We start from the raw sequence: 13982 nt of genomic DNA, 5'->3' as shown, positions 1-13982 counted from the left end.
CCTCTCATCCTCTCTGAGAGGAACAGTCTGAGTCAGAGACGCCCGTCTGACCCTGAGACATTTCACACATGTTTCTCTTCTGTTCTGTTCTGATAATAATAATAAGTGCAGGGACGGCTGCTCTCGCACTGCTCTCGCGCTGTTATTGGGGAACTGTGGTGTTTAGTGGAACAATAGGGTGGCTTGGTGAAATTATAATTGGCTGGGTGTGTATAAATGAGCAGCAGTCGCTCCCTTGTGTTGCCATGGTGACCCAGGCTCTACATGGTTTTCTTGCTGGTATTCGTACCCACTGGCATTCAGATCAGGAGATCAAGCAAACACACACACACAGATTTGTGTGTAGAAGGTATGTGCGACATGGGCCTAAACGACTATCATGATATTAGTTATGAGTAGCTAATAACTTAAAAAAAGATTTGATTTATTTAAAAATTGACAATTCGTTTTCTATAGTATAACAGTTTTAAGCATTCAGTAGAAACAAAATCTGTATACATGTGTCTATTTGTCTAATTGTGTGCATTTTATTTCTTAAATTATAGATTTATATTATAATTTAAATTAATTAATATAAAAAGAAAAGGAAATTCTATGACAATACTAAGGTTTAGAATATTTAGAGCATGCATACACTACAAATATAAACAACAATGCAAAAATAACAGTTGAAGCTTCATAGTAAATAGCAAAATAAATACAATATAGACTGCTTTGGTTATTTTGGCCAACCATGGTTAAAAAGCAATCATAATGTGCCCTCTAGAGTGGCATAAATGAAACAATGTGCCCTACTGACTGACTTTCTAATGAGGAAAATAGTAAATAACGATAATATGCCTTGTAGATCAAGATATTTTGATAATGTGTCTTAATTTGTATTAATCGGTTATTCTACGGTATTCTAAGTAACATTTGGAGATTTGGGGATTTGGAGACCTCTCTGGTGAGGATGTGTAATTGCACAGAGCATGTAGAAGAGTACTTTTAATGCAGGTTATTGTAAATTATTGTTTTTGCGAAATTCTGTGGTTTTGAGTACTTTGTTTTGTTCCGTTTATCCATTTAATTACATACTGTTAACCTCTAGAGAGCAACTAGTAAGTAATGTAGGGTTGATGCTGCAGTTGATCAGGTTTAGGTTCAGCAACAGTATGTGCTGAAAGAATGAGGTCAGCTGACTACCTGAATATACTGAATATAGACCAGGTTATGACAATGCCAGGATAACACTATAAAAGGGATTGAAAAAAACATAAGATAAGAAATTAGAATTTAATTAGAAGTAATTTTTATGATATTTATAAAATAATAAAAAAAAATAATAATAGTGAAAGTAAATGATAAAATGGTAAGATAAATAAATAAATAAATAAATAATAAAAAGTAGGAACAATACAAGCTGTGTGTGCATAAGTAAACAGCTTTGCCAGCTGTGGTGTACCTTAACTAATGGAACATATACAGTATAGTGGACATACAGTGCCATCTCAATTCTGCTATGTAGAGTCTATGCATGTGTACTAGAGAAGTTCTAGAGATGAGTAAGAAGAGAGGATGACCTGCAGTGTCCTCTAGTGGTGACACTCTGTCTGTGTGACAGTTCAGGGTCTACCTGTTCCCATTACTGATTTTCTGTTTCGTGTTTGTGTGTTTCTGTTGCGTTGCCAGGCTGACAGACAGGAGCTCAGAGTGAGAGTGATAAAGCTCCCCACAGCCGCCCTGCACCACACCGCACCAACGCCAACATGGAGCAGAAGGTAAAGAAGAGACCGAGCTCCAGCTCACAGCACTCCCTCATTTCAGAGTGTGCAGTTATCTCTCTGACACCAGGGTCAGTCCATGAGAACTCACAGAGTGGACCTGGAGACTAACCAGATCATATTCACTTCATTTACAGCTCTGTAAAAAAATGAAGAGACCACTTCAGTTTCTGAATCAGTTTCTCTAATTTTGCTATTTATAGGTTTACGTTTGAGTAAAATTGAACTGTTGTTTAATTCTATAAACTACAGACAACATTTCTCCCAAATTCCAAATAAAAACATTTAGAGCATTTATTTGCAGAATATTAAAAAAAATGGCTGAAATAAAAAATATGCAGAGCCTTCAGACCTTTAAATAATGCAAAGAAAACAAGTTCATATTCGTAAAGTTTTAGAAAAAGTTTAAGAAATCAATATTTGGTGGAATAACCCTGGTTTTTCATCACAGTTTTCATGCACCTTGACATGTTCTCCTCCACCAGTCTTACACACTGCTTTTGGATATGTATATGCCACTTCTGGTGCAAAAATTCAAGCAGTTCAGTTTGATTTGATGGCTTGTGATCATTCATCTTCCTCTTGATTATATTCCAGACGTTTCCAATTTGGAAAAAAAAAGTCTTAATATCGTTCATTGTGCAAATTAATCAGGAAGTGTTAGCTCAGGGAATGGCATGGGAACTCACACAGTTGTAGAAGTTGTGAGGTGTTATCTTGTGAGTGAGGCTGAACACTGGCCAGCGTGCTCATGGCAAGGCAATTATCAGACTTCAAGCAAGCCCCAATGGATGGGACAGTGTCACATGTTTTAGAGTATGTCATAGAAGGCATAACCATCCACAGTGGATGGAGCAGTGGGGGGTAATGATTGTGACCGGTGGCGTCTGGCTAGAATTGTCTATGTGACCAGAGACAATTCAGAGACAACTCTGCCAGAAATCACATCCACATTCAATGCACTAGACCCCCCACACACATTCCTCAGTTCAGCGTAGCTTTCTTTAGCTTCCATGGAACGTGCCAAAAGTCATGAGACACTAGCTACTAGCTTCTGTCCCATGGCATGTTTTGGTATGTAAGTGTAGATTGAATTCATATTGTTTTTGTGTTTAAATAACACTGACAAGAGTATCTATTCCAGAGTGACTCAAAAAGTATTTTTTTTTCAGACAACCACGACTCAGAAGCACATGGTGAAAAGCAGGTCCAAGTCTACTGAAGAAATCCAGCAAGCTAAGAAGGTGAGTTGTGCTTTACATTCACTGCACTAATGCTGCGTTCCATCTGAGTACGGATGTTGTATTAGCATTAGCTTCTAGCTTCTTTCGCCATTCAGAGGCGAATATTATCGGCCTATAGCCTGCTGCTATCCCAGGCTAGCACTGCTGGAGCAGCATTAACAGACAAACCAAGTCTCCCTGAAGCTGCGGGAGTCTCCCGCATTTCGGTAGTGGCTCCCTGATGACCGTGAGTCACATATAATCTCCCGGAATTCAGAACGAGTGGGAAAGAGAGACAGTAAACAGAGAGGGTTCTGATTGGCCTGTTCTCTGCAAAGAGTCTGTGAGACAGCCAATCAGTTTTTAGTGTGGGCAGGCAGTGTTTTTCCCCCCTCCCGGACGGGATTTTTTCAGTGAGTAAGAGAAAGCAGATCATGGCGGAGGCAATATTAATAATTATTGTAATATGATATGAAATGTTTTTGATGTTGTGCAATTTTTTGTGATATTGTAACTGTCAATTTTTCTCAAATAAAGGCTTTTTTCCAAAAAAAAAAAAAAGGGAAGCAGAGAAAGGGCCTTCCAAAAAGAAAAAGGATAAAACTCATTTCACCTCTGAATACTCTAAATTTAATTAAAGAAAAAATAAAATTAATTAATATAAAAGTAAAATTTTGTTATCCTTTGGTGTGTGTGCAAGTTTTTTTTTTTTTTTTTTTGCCCAAATCAACTTTTGCAACTTGAGATGTCTGCATTAACATTACCCGCTAACCGCGCTAAGCGATTCCTTTTTAAACGTTTAGAGGTAAGTATTATCAGACTGTAGCTTGCTCCTAACCCCAGCTAGCACTTCTGGAGCAGCTTTAGCATTAACCCTTAAGCCTGCTAAGCGCTAGCTCTTTTGTCGTTCAGAGGTAAGCATTATCAGCCTGTAGCTTGCTGCTAACCCTGGCTAGAACTGCTGAAGCAGTATTAGTGTTACTCGCTAACCGTGCTAAGCACTAGCTTTTTTTTTACCATTCAGATGTGAATATTGCTGGTCTGTAACCTGCTTCTAACCCCGGCTAGCACTGCTGAAGCAGTATTAGCATAACCGCGCTAGATCTTTCACCATTCAGAGGTGAATATTAAGTCTAGCTCATCCCAAATGTATTAACGTTAACATTTTAATATAACATTGTAGTTATTATGGCTTTTAGAAACGTGTTTTAAGGGGGAGGTTAGGTAGAGATGTGCACTCTGAGACCCTATTGTGCAGTCTAAGCTTTTAATCGTTTTTTTTAATGACATTTTCCTACTTACAATACTTTTGGAAAATGTTATTCTTTAAGTAGTTTTGAAACCAGAACTTTTACACTTTTACTTAAAAGGTAAAAAACTGGAGTTGATACTTCAACTTCTACAAAAGTATTTTATACTCATTGACATCTTTGTTGTAAACCCTGAAGTCTCTGCTTAGTTGTTTTTATTCAGATAGAGATGTACAGATATCTAAATGTCTACTTCTTTCATTGTAACATACTTCCTATGGAATGCAGCATTCATTCAAACAAGTGAAAAATAAACACATTTTTACGATCTCTGAATATATATTTTTATTCATGCCTTTCCTTGTTTTCCAGGCCTTCCACATTCCCCAGAAGTCTCTTCCTGGAGGATCGGAGTTAGAAAAAGTGAAGGTCAGCACACAGTTCAAGAAGGGACAAGTCATCAAACACCAACCAGAGCCAACTGCTTATATTATACATCAGCGTCACCGCTCTCCACTGTCAATAATTACTGCTGCTGTAGTTAGCTTACTGTACTGTATCACCTACATAGTTTAGCAGTGAGATGTTTGGACCCTTGCTGTGGGTGAGGTTAGTGAATAAATCCTCTTTCTGTCGTTTCAGGAAAGCCCTGAAGAATCTGAAACTCCTGCGTCGTCATCAGAGGAGCTGAAGTAACCCTTATAATTCACAACCTGGAGCCACTACATATCATACACTCATTCACACCACAATATCCACCATGAATTCCCCAGAAACCTCACTCCAGAACATCACAACATGCTGTTACTTCACTCTTCAAGCTGGTTAAGCTGGTTGACCAGCCTGGCTCTTGACTTGTAGGAAACTCAATAACTCCATTATGACCAAGCTGATTGACCTCCATGATCCTCATGCCCAAGCTGGTCAACCAGTATGGTGATGCTAGTTGACGAGCTTGCCCAATAGCCCAATCAGTGTGACCATGCTAGTCAACCAGGACACAAACCTGGCTTAACACTACGTTATATGCTTTTGCCTGGATGCCCAACCAGCTTTTTAACCACCTCAACCATCTAAAACCAGCTACCACCAGAAGCTGGGCTTAAACTGGGTTTGTCCGCAGGGATTTCCTACAGAGGCAGGTCAGATGCACACGTCTCCATGCTGTGCTGTCATATCAACTGAATGTGTTTGTGCAATAAAAAGCAGTTTTTGGTGAGTGTGTGTCCACATGAAAGTGACATATTCTGTAATATGTTGTCAATATCAGGGCTCAGAGATGGAATAAAGAATTGATTCACTCCAAGCAGAAGTGATGTTCAATGTTGTGTTCATCTCAGCTGTCAAGTAATATATGGATAAAAATGTTGGGGTACATCTTTATTTATTTAATTTTATTTAGTTTCTTTGAGACAATTTTTCCACAGTATAAAATCCAAAGCTTCTACCCATGCTGTCCGCCTTTATTATTTTTTTTTATATATAATTTTCCCAGGAGGGTGAAGACTAGCACACGCCTCCTCCGATACATGTGAAGTCTGGCTCCGCCTCTTTTTTTGAACTGCTGCTGATGCAGCATTGCTGAGTAGCATCACAGTGCACTCGGAGGAAAGCACAGCGACTCGGTTCTAATACATCAGCTCACAGATGCCTGGTGCTGATCGACATCACCCTTTGAAGTGATGTGGGGAGAGAGTGCCATCAACCTCTCAGTTAGGGGTGTGCAATATTATGCAATAATAAATCAAATTTAAATTTTGTTGCAGTAGTATATTTTTGAAAAATATATATATTTCAGTTTCATTGTCCAACCTCTGTATATGTATCATTATTGCGAAAATACCATAAAATATCATAATATTATTTTAGGGCTATATTGCCCATCTTTAGTAGGTAGCACAGTAATTTTTGGGATGTACTTCTCAACTAGGGCTGCACTATATATCTGTTATAAGATCTATAAGCATCGTCATCGCGTTTAAGCATTGCCATTGTAACAGTCTCATCTCAAAACGTGTGATGTCACTTAAGGCATTTAAACCTTGCCATGTTGCAATGTTTTGATTTATGACACAAAAAGTAGATACACAGCGCTGTCTCTGTGTCTGTGTGAGTGAGAGGCTGCTGCTGCCTGAGAAGAGTGAAGAGGGGGGGTGTGAAAGGGAAGGCAGGAGTAAACATGAGGTAACCGCATGGCCTCCATCCACATGGTTGGGTATGTGCCTGTTAACACGTGTGACAAAAGTTGTGCACCTCAGTCCAGCACAGTTTTGCACAGATATTTCCAATTACAGCTAAATTCATACATTTAATCCCAGAAAAATGCTCTTTTTACCTTTTAAAAAGCCATTTAAATGCCTGATTAAAGGTCCGATTACGGTTGTTTTGCTGTTCTCCTCGGGTGCTGACTCAACTCAACGCAAGTGAACCTATTACAACACTTTAGTTCTGAAAGTAAAAAGTGTCTCATTGAAACATTTCTTGGCTCATATTCTTAAAGCTGATTTCTCAGACACAGATTAAGCTTAATACTGAAGTAAAAGGATGTTCAGTGGATTATCCCCACTGGTGATATAACTTAACCCTGAATCTATCTCTATACACTTCACAGTTGACTGTATAACACACCAACAATTAGGTTTAAGACTGGTTTGAGAGGTTTTCTCTTTGTGCTCATGTAGACGAATGCTTATTACAGTGGATAATGAGAGCCTGCGATGAGCACAGACGTCATAGTGCTTATTATCTTTCTGAGCAGCTTTTGTAGTGGAGAAGATGGCAGCTTGCAGCTGGAGAGAATTAACAGAATTAAATCGTGTTTTCCAAGAAGCTTCTATGGCCACACTAGCAGTTCTGCTGGGCTGTGTTTTTGTCACATACACTACAATGTATGCCTCAGTGTTTGTGGCCCTTCTTTTTTAATGAATGCATTCAACTCCTTTAAGTGGCTCCAGTTGTTGACCCAGATGTGCAAATTCACAACAACACAGCTTGCTTTATCTTTGTACAGAAGTACTTGTACTGCCAATAAAATAGGACTCTTAGAAACAGATAAATATGAACCTATTGCTTTTCCTGGACAGTAGAGACAGTCACTCCAACAAAAGCAAATAAACTCCTTCATAATAAACTTAATCAATGAATAAGCAGGTAGTGCTGTGCGATATGATGATAAATATCGTGGGGACGATAGAAAAGTGTCTATCGTGCTACTTACCTTCTATCGTCCCTATTGTTTCTACAGTAATTTCATCAATTATTCATGCAAATATATAAAGTAGGCTATGATGAAATGTATTTGGCGTGGTCACTTTGCATGAACTCGGTTTATATAAGTGATAATAAAGTAATCTTCGCCAAAAAAAAGCTTCATAATGTGGTTTTGTGACATGGCGCTGCTTTACCTTATTTGACGGACACTTTAAAAAATGTTAATTGAGTCTATATTGATAACTCAATTTAAATACCTGTATAATTAAAAAAAATAGCTACTGCATCTACCTCATTTGTTTTCATTTGATACATATATACAGTATTGCTGCACTAAAAGGTAGTAATTCTCATTTGTGAAAGTTTGGTTTAATGTCACTTTGAAATAAAGTTGGAAAAAAGTAAGCAATGATATTATTTTGTCATATTTTTCGAAGAATTACTGAAAACATACCCAAATGAGGTATATCATAATATATATCGTTATCTTGATATAAAAAATTCCATATCGTGATATATGATTCATTTAGCAGGGTAAGAGCACAGTTTTGCTCAAAATTTTGCTATGCACACAACATTATGGGTGACATACCAGAGTTCAAAAGAGAACATATTGTTGGTGCACGTCTTGCTGGAGCATCAGTGATCAAGACAGCAAGTCTTTGTGATGTATCAAGAGCCACAGTATCCAGGGTAGTGTCAGCACAATACCACCAAGAAGGACCAACCACATCCAACAGGATTAACTGTGGACGCTGTAAGAGGAAGCTGTCTGAAAGGGATGTTCGGGTGCAAACCCAGATTGTATCCAAAAAACATAAAACCACAGCTGATCAAATCACGACAGAATTCAATGAGCACCTCAACTCTCCTGTTTCCACCAGAACTGTCCGTCAGGACAATAAATTATTGTGTGTGTTTCAGTTTCATTGTCCAACCCCTGTATATGTATCATTATTGCGAAAATACCATAAAATATCATAATATTATTTTAATGTCACTTTGAAATAAAGTTGAAAAAAAGTAAGAAATGAAAACATACCCAAACGTGGTATATCATAATATATATCGTTATCGTGATATAAAAAATTCCATATCGTGATATATGATTTTTCCCATATCGCCCAGCACTATAAGCAGGTATCCCAGTACTTTTGAACATATACAGAATTTTTCGCACTATAAGGGGCAACTAAAATCCTTGAGTTTCCCAAAAGTCATCACTGCATCTTATAATCCGGTGCGCCATATGTATGAATTTTACCAGCTTTAAATATTGCTCCTGTACTCTAAGCATACTTGTAACAGAAGGCAAAAAGCACTTGCATCAACCCAGTGATTCTACTGTAAGTGTTTCTGTTGCTGTTGTAAGTGCAGGTGAGATACTGCCTCAGGTAGAGTGCAGGCTACAGATGTAGCAGATAAAGATTAAGCTGAAAAGCACTGAAGTAAACACTCCAGCACTCAAAACAACATTTACTGTAAATAATAATCCTCTGAGGAATCATCTCACAGCTCAGCGTGCTTCTGAGCACACAGACCGGAGGAAATCAAGGGTGAAACTGTTCAAACATAACCTGAAATGCTTAATGATGCTCAGCATATTCCAGGTGTTGATTTAGTTTAGTTCAGTTAAGGTGGCATTTGCATGCGTGCACTTAATCGTCTTATCATTTAGGTTCCCACATGGGTTTTGCATTTTTATTTCAGTTTTCTACAGCTTACATAACTCGACTTGGTTACAAGGGTGTTGGAATGTGTTCTTGCTGGTAGTAAAAATAGTTGTGCCCAGAAGGAGGCAAGTGTTGGATTGCATTACTATATAGAAGGAAAATAAAGGTTACAAACGACAATTAATTATTTAAAATTTAGACTGATATATTTTTAGACTGGCAATATTTTTGAGCTACACACACAGACTAGGGTTTGTACGATCATGAAAAACATCAGGAAAAAACATGGAATTTTAAGATATCAATTTCCAGGTCTGGATGAGTTTGGGAAAAATAAAAATACCCAGAAAGTTTTGTAAAGCCATGGAAAATTGCAATCTACAAATCTTTGGATTTGTATTTATTTATTTATTTTTTTATCTATCAATGGAGAAAAGCTAACAAATACAGTAAGTGAGGCCTACACAAGGAAGCTCTCAGGAATTGACATAAATTTTATTATTGAAGATTGCTTAAAGAATTGTTTAGCCCTACTGTAATCAATTTTGATTAGAGTTTTGGTAGATTTTTGGTTTTATTGCCCACGTCTGCACTGATGTTCGAAAAAGCGTACGGTCACAAAAATTTGCCTTGAAGTCATAAAAAAGTCATGCAAAAAAGACATGGAAATGTTCCTGGTTAAAAAAACTGCATGAACCCTGCAGGTGTAGTGTGCAGCGCATCAGTATCGCAACATGCCAGACATCTCTTAGCATAGAAATGTAGTTGTAGAGGTTCCTAAGGGTGTCCTGTGATAATCCATCCTATGCAGCTTAAATAGAGGTAGGGGTGGAGTCCAGTACATTTTCACCTGGGGATGAGTCTGGCAGTATGGCTGACTTCAAGGTAAGTTATTAAGATTGCAGCAACATGCGGACAAGCATTGTCCTGTTGAAATAGCGCACAGAGTGAGCATTCAGGAACAGTAGGACCACTGGTTGCAGGACAACATTTACTAATGCTGGGCTGATAAAATGCATCTAACGAAGACCAAAGATGATCTGGCATTGTACAGAATTTCCATAAACCATAAAACGTGCACGTTCTACTCGAGCCCGACCTGACCCATAAACTGATTTTGTAAGCCAGGGTTTTTAGTAAGTAAAACTTTAAAACTGAGCTTTTAAAATAATTTGTGGGCTGTTTGAAATCCATTCAGAATGATGATATTTAACATTGCAACACTGAAGAAGCATAGACCTATTATTACATTTAAGAACAATGTTTATTAAGAACCAATCTCCCTATCTACTCTAATATAATTAACAGAAAATAAAATAAATGAATAAAACTTTCCTAACAAACACATTTTATTTATTTTAAACATATAGCCTTAGTACAAAACACATAAAACCTCAATAAGGCTATGCATTTCACATTCATTAAACCGAAATCGACCAAGAACAATAACATAATTTACAATTACTTTCGTCTACTCTATTATAATTAACAATGTCTAAGGGCATAAAACACTTTCTAAACAAACAATAAAAAAACACATAAAACAGCAATAATGCTATATACGGACAAGTGGAGGGAAATCTTGGCCCGACCCGGCCCGAGATCGGGTGGGGCCTCGAGTCAGGTCGGGTTCAGGCAGAGAATCTAAGCTCTAACCAGGCCTCATTGATCTTGGTGCTGACATATTGATCTTGTTGCCTCAAAATATGAATTTATTAGTCGTCTCTGTCAAAAAAAAAAGCTGGACTCGTCACTCCATGACTATCTGGTACAATTACCCACTGTGTTTCATGTAAGTTTGATTTTTTTTCTGGATGCAACTCTTTTTTTGATGATGAGTGTGACTAGATTTCAGCAGATTATTATTTTATTTTAACATCTTTTTCTTAATAAAAATGACAATTTTGTATTGCAGAAATGGTATGCACAACCCATCAAGTCAACTCAGCATGTCACCTTTTTTTTTACCTCATGCCTATATAGTATTTTTTAAAATAAGCTGAAAAACAAATATTTTAAGTATCATTCTAAAGGCTTTGCTTTCTACACAACTGAGAGTTTGTAAACGGCACCTCCAAGAGCAGCTGCTCTCTGAGGGCTCTGCGTTTAAGCTTGTGTTAAAACCTCTTACTACCAAAGTGTGAAAACAGAAGCTCTCACGATGAGATCGTCACACTGTCAAAAGTGTTTCACAGCTTCTACAGAAACTCTACTCCTCAACTCCTCCTGCCCTCTGTGAAAAAACTCCACTCAGATTCAGTTTAAAGGACTTTTATACACAGAATGCTTATTCATGCAGAATAATACAGCGTGTTCACCATACACACACACACACACATACACACACACACTTTTCTTACAAGTGCTTTAGTCAGCTAAAGCAGTTCTATTTTGGACACAAGCTTATTCACAGCACTATATTCAGTGGTCTCTTCTTAAGAAAGGTCTCGTTACTTTATTTTAATCAGTTAAGTATATTTAATTTAATTTGTTACAGTTTAATCCAGTTCAGAAAAAATCAGTCCAATTCTTTCTATTCAGCTCAGTTTATTCAATTAAATTCAATTCAATTTTATTTATGTAGCGCTTTTTACAACAAAGGTTATCACAAAGCAGCTTTACAGAGAAAAACAGGTCCACGCCTCTTATGAGCAACTTTATCAAAGGTCTGTTGAATTTAGTTTAATTTAGTTCAATTAAGTGTGTTTGAATCTATTAAGTTAGTTTTGATTTGGTTCAGTTCAAATCAGTATATTATTTTCAAATTAGTTTTTTTTCAGTAAATTCAGATCAGTTCAAATAAACTGAGTACAGTTAAGTGAATTTGAATTCAGTTCAGTTGACTTAAGCTTAATGTATCTACATTAATTGTGTTTCATTTATTCAGCTTAACTCAACTGAATTAATCTCATTTCAGTTCAGCTCCATTCAGTTCTGATTCAGATCAAATAGTATCATTTTTAATTCATTGTATTTTTGTGCAGTTCAGTCCCAGACAGTTCGACACAGGTCTATTTAGTTCAGATCAGTTTAATGAAATTACAGCTTTTATTAACTTGATTGCATTAAATCAGTTAACTTGGTTTTAATTTAATTTAATGCAATGCATTACAGCTCAGGTTTTTTTTACATCTCAAATTATTTCTATTGTATAGAAGCTTATCTGTTGAAACTTTAATTTGTTCATAAACTAACCTGCAAAACCATCTACACTGAACTGCACTGAACAAGTGATAGAAAAAGAAGATTTTCTTTAGGATAAGCAGTAAATATATTTTCTGAAATTGCTGCAGTATAACATTCTGTATTACATAACCTCTTCTAATAAAATCCCATCAGTAAGATGTGATGTCCAGATATAGAAGATGTTCTCATGCCTGTGTGTTTTGCTAAGCCAGGTTACAGTTTGTCAGAGCTTAATAGGTCCACTGTGGTCCATGTGGGCGCTGACTCTGCAGGTCCATTAGCAGTCATTAACCAGCTCCGACAGAGCAGAGGCTCGTGTTCATTATTAGATATGAACACCTCAGGAGTGGAGCTGAAATGAACTGATGCTCCCGATGACTGTTAAAATTAATCATTTGGGTAGAGTCCAAAATCTACAAGTTATACTTTAAAGAAGGCTTGGTCTATCTGCCCACAACATACTGTACTTATATTTTACCCTCTGGGCTTTAGCTGGAAACCAGGCTGAGCTGAATAATGATTATTTAATGGGCATTAAGTGAGCTTCTCTTTTAGCCTAGTTATTCAAATAATCCAAGGATAGTTTGTTCCCAATGAATTATCCCATCTATCTTAGTTCAGGAAAATCCCTTGTTTTGCTTGCTTGGGACATTGTGTTGTATGCCAGCTGGCAGAAAGCAAAGTTCACCCTCGGGATCACTGGTTTTGAAGGGGAAAAGCTTCAGCCAGAAGAACAAGAAGACATTGACAACTAAAGTACTGATATGCATGATTCTCATTTCTAAAGAACTTGATATTTTTAATATTTATTTTACCACATTTAGTCCCGACCCTGCAATGTGATTGATTGGCTGAGAGGCGTTTTATGAGTGACATTATCAGCCGGTAATGCACTGTAACTAAAGCTCTCCACGTATTACTCCACCACATACAGGTAACCTAGCAATGATGCAGCGCTTACAAGCCAAATACAAACCAAATGCGATGTTATGACACACCACTGGGAGCTTCTGGATCTCATAGAGGCACAGTGCAGAAACACCATGCCAGCGATTCGAAAATACGCATTATTACACACATTATTAGCCATCAACTTCAGGTTAAGAGTTGTTATCATTAAAATAAAAATTTTAAGTGTAAATTTTCAGTTAACATAGTGTATTTTAAGATGAATGTAAGGTGGACTCTTGTAATTCCTTGTAAGGTCTTGCCGCTGGGGGGCGCCGAATAAACTAAACTTTAATTCTTAAATAAAAAAAAAAAAATTCTTTCAAAGTCAGACGAGTGCTTGACTTTAATCCACACAGATTTCTAGCACTCATTTTTGTTTATTATCGCTTAAATAATCTATAATCTTGACCAGTATATACTGATTGTACAACAAGCTCTACCAAGCTGGTTGACTAACATGACCATCACAATCATCAGGACCCTGCAGGTTGAGAAACATTACCATGCTCTGCCCCAGCCACCACTTAAGGCACTGCTGGCCCACTTTTAGTGTTGGCAACCTGTATATACCTGTATACATCGGTATATATTAAAAAGACTTTTGGCCCACATTTTATAAAACATATTTCTCAGGGCTCTCTCAGAATAGAGGGTTAAACCTCTAGGTCTTATTGTTCACAGCAAAGCTTCCTAACCATGTGAGCTACCTAGTAAAGGTAGTTAATA

The 13982-nt window shown here is 37.3% G+C and overlaps 1 long non-coding RNA gene across 1 annotated transcript; it reads left to right on the top strand.

Moving 5' to 3' along the window:
- Positions 1-243: 243 nt before the first annotated feature.
- On the top strand, positions 244-5548 carry LOC111193077 (uncharacterized). Its single transcript, XR_002650233.2, has 5 exons — positions 244-349; positions 1672-1760; positions 2936-3007; positions 4609-4665; positions 4879-5548. It is a non-coding gene; the product is annotated as an uncharacterized LOC111193077 (long non-coding RNA).
- Positions 5549-13982: the final 8434 nt, after the last annotated feature.

This window comes from Astyanax mexicanus, chromosome 2 (assembly GCF_023375975.1).
Source record: "Astyanax mexicanus isolate ESR-SI-001 chromosome 2, AstMex3_surface, whole genome shotgun sequence".
NCBI lineage: Eukaryota > Metazoa > Chordata > Actinopteri > Characiformes > Acestrorhamphidae > Astyanax > Astyanax mexicanus.
This window is presented reverse-complemented; position numbering and strand designations above follow the sequence as displayed.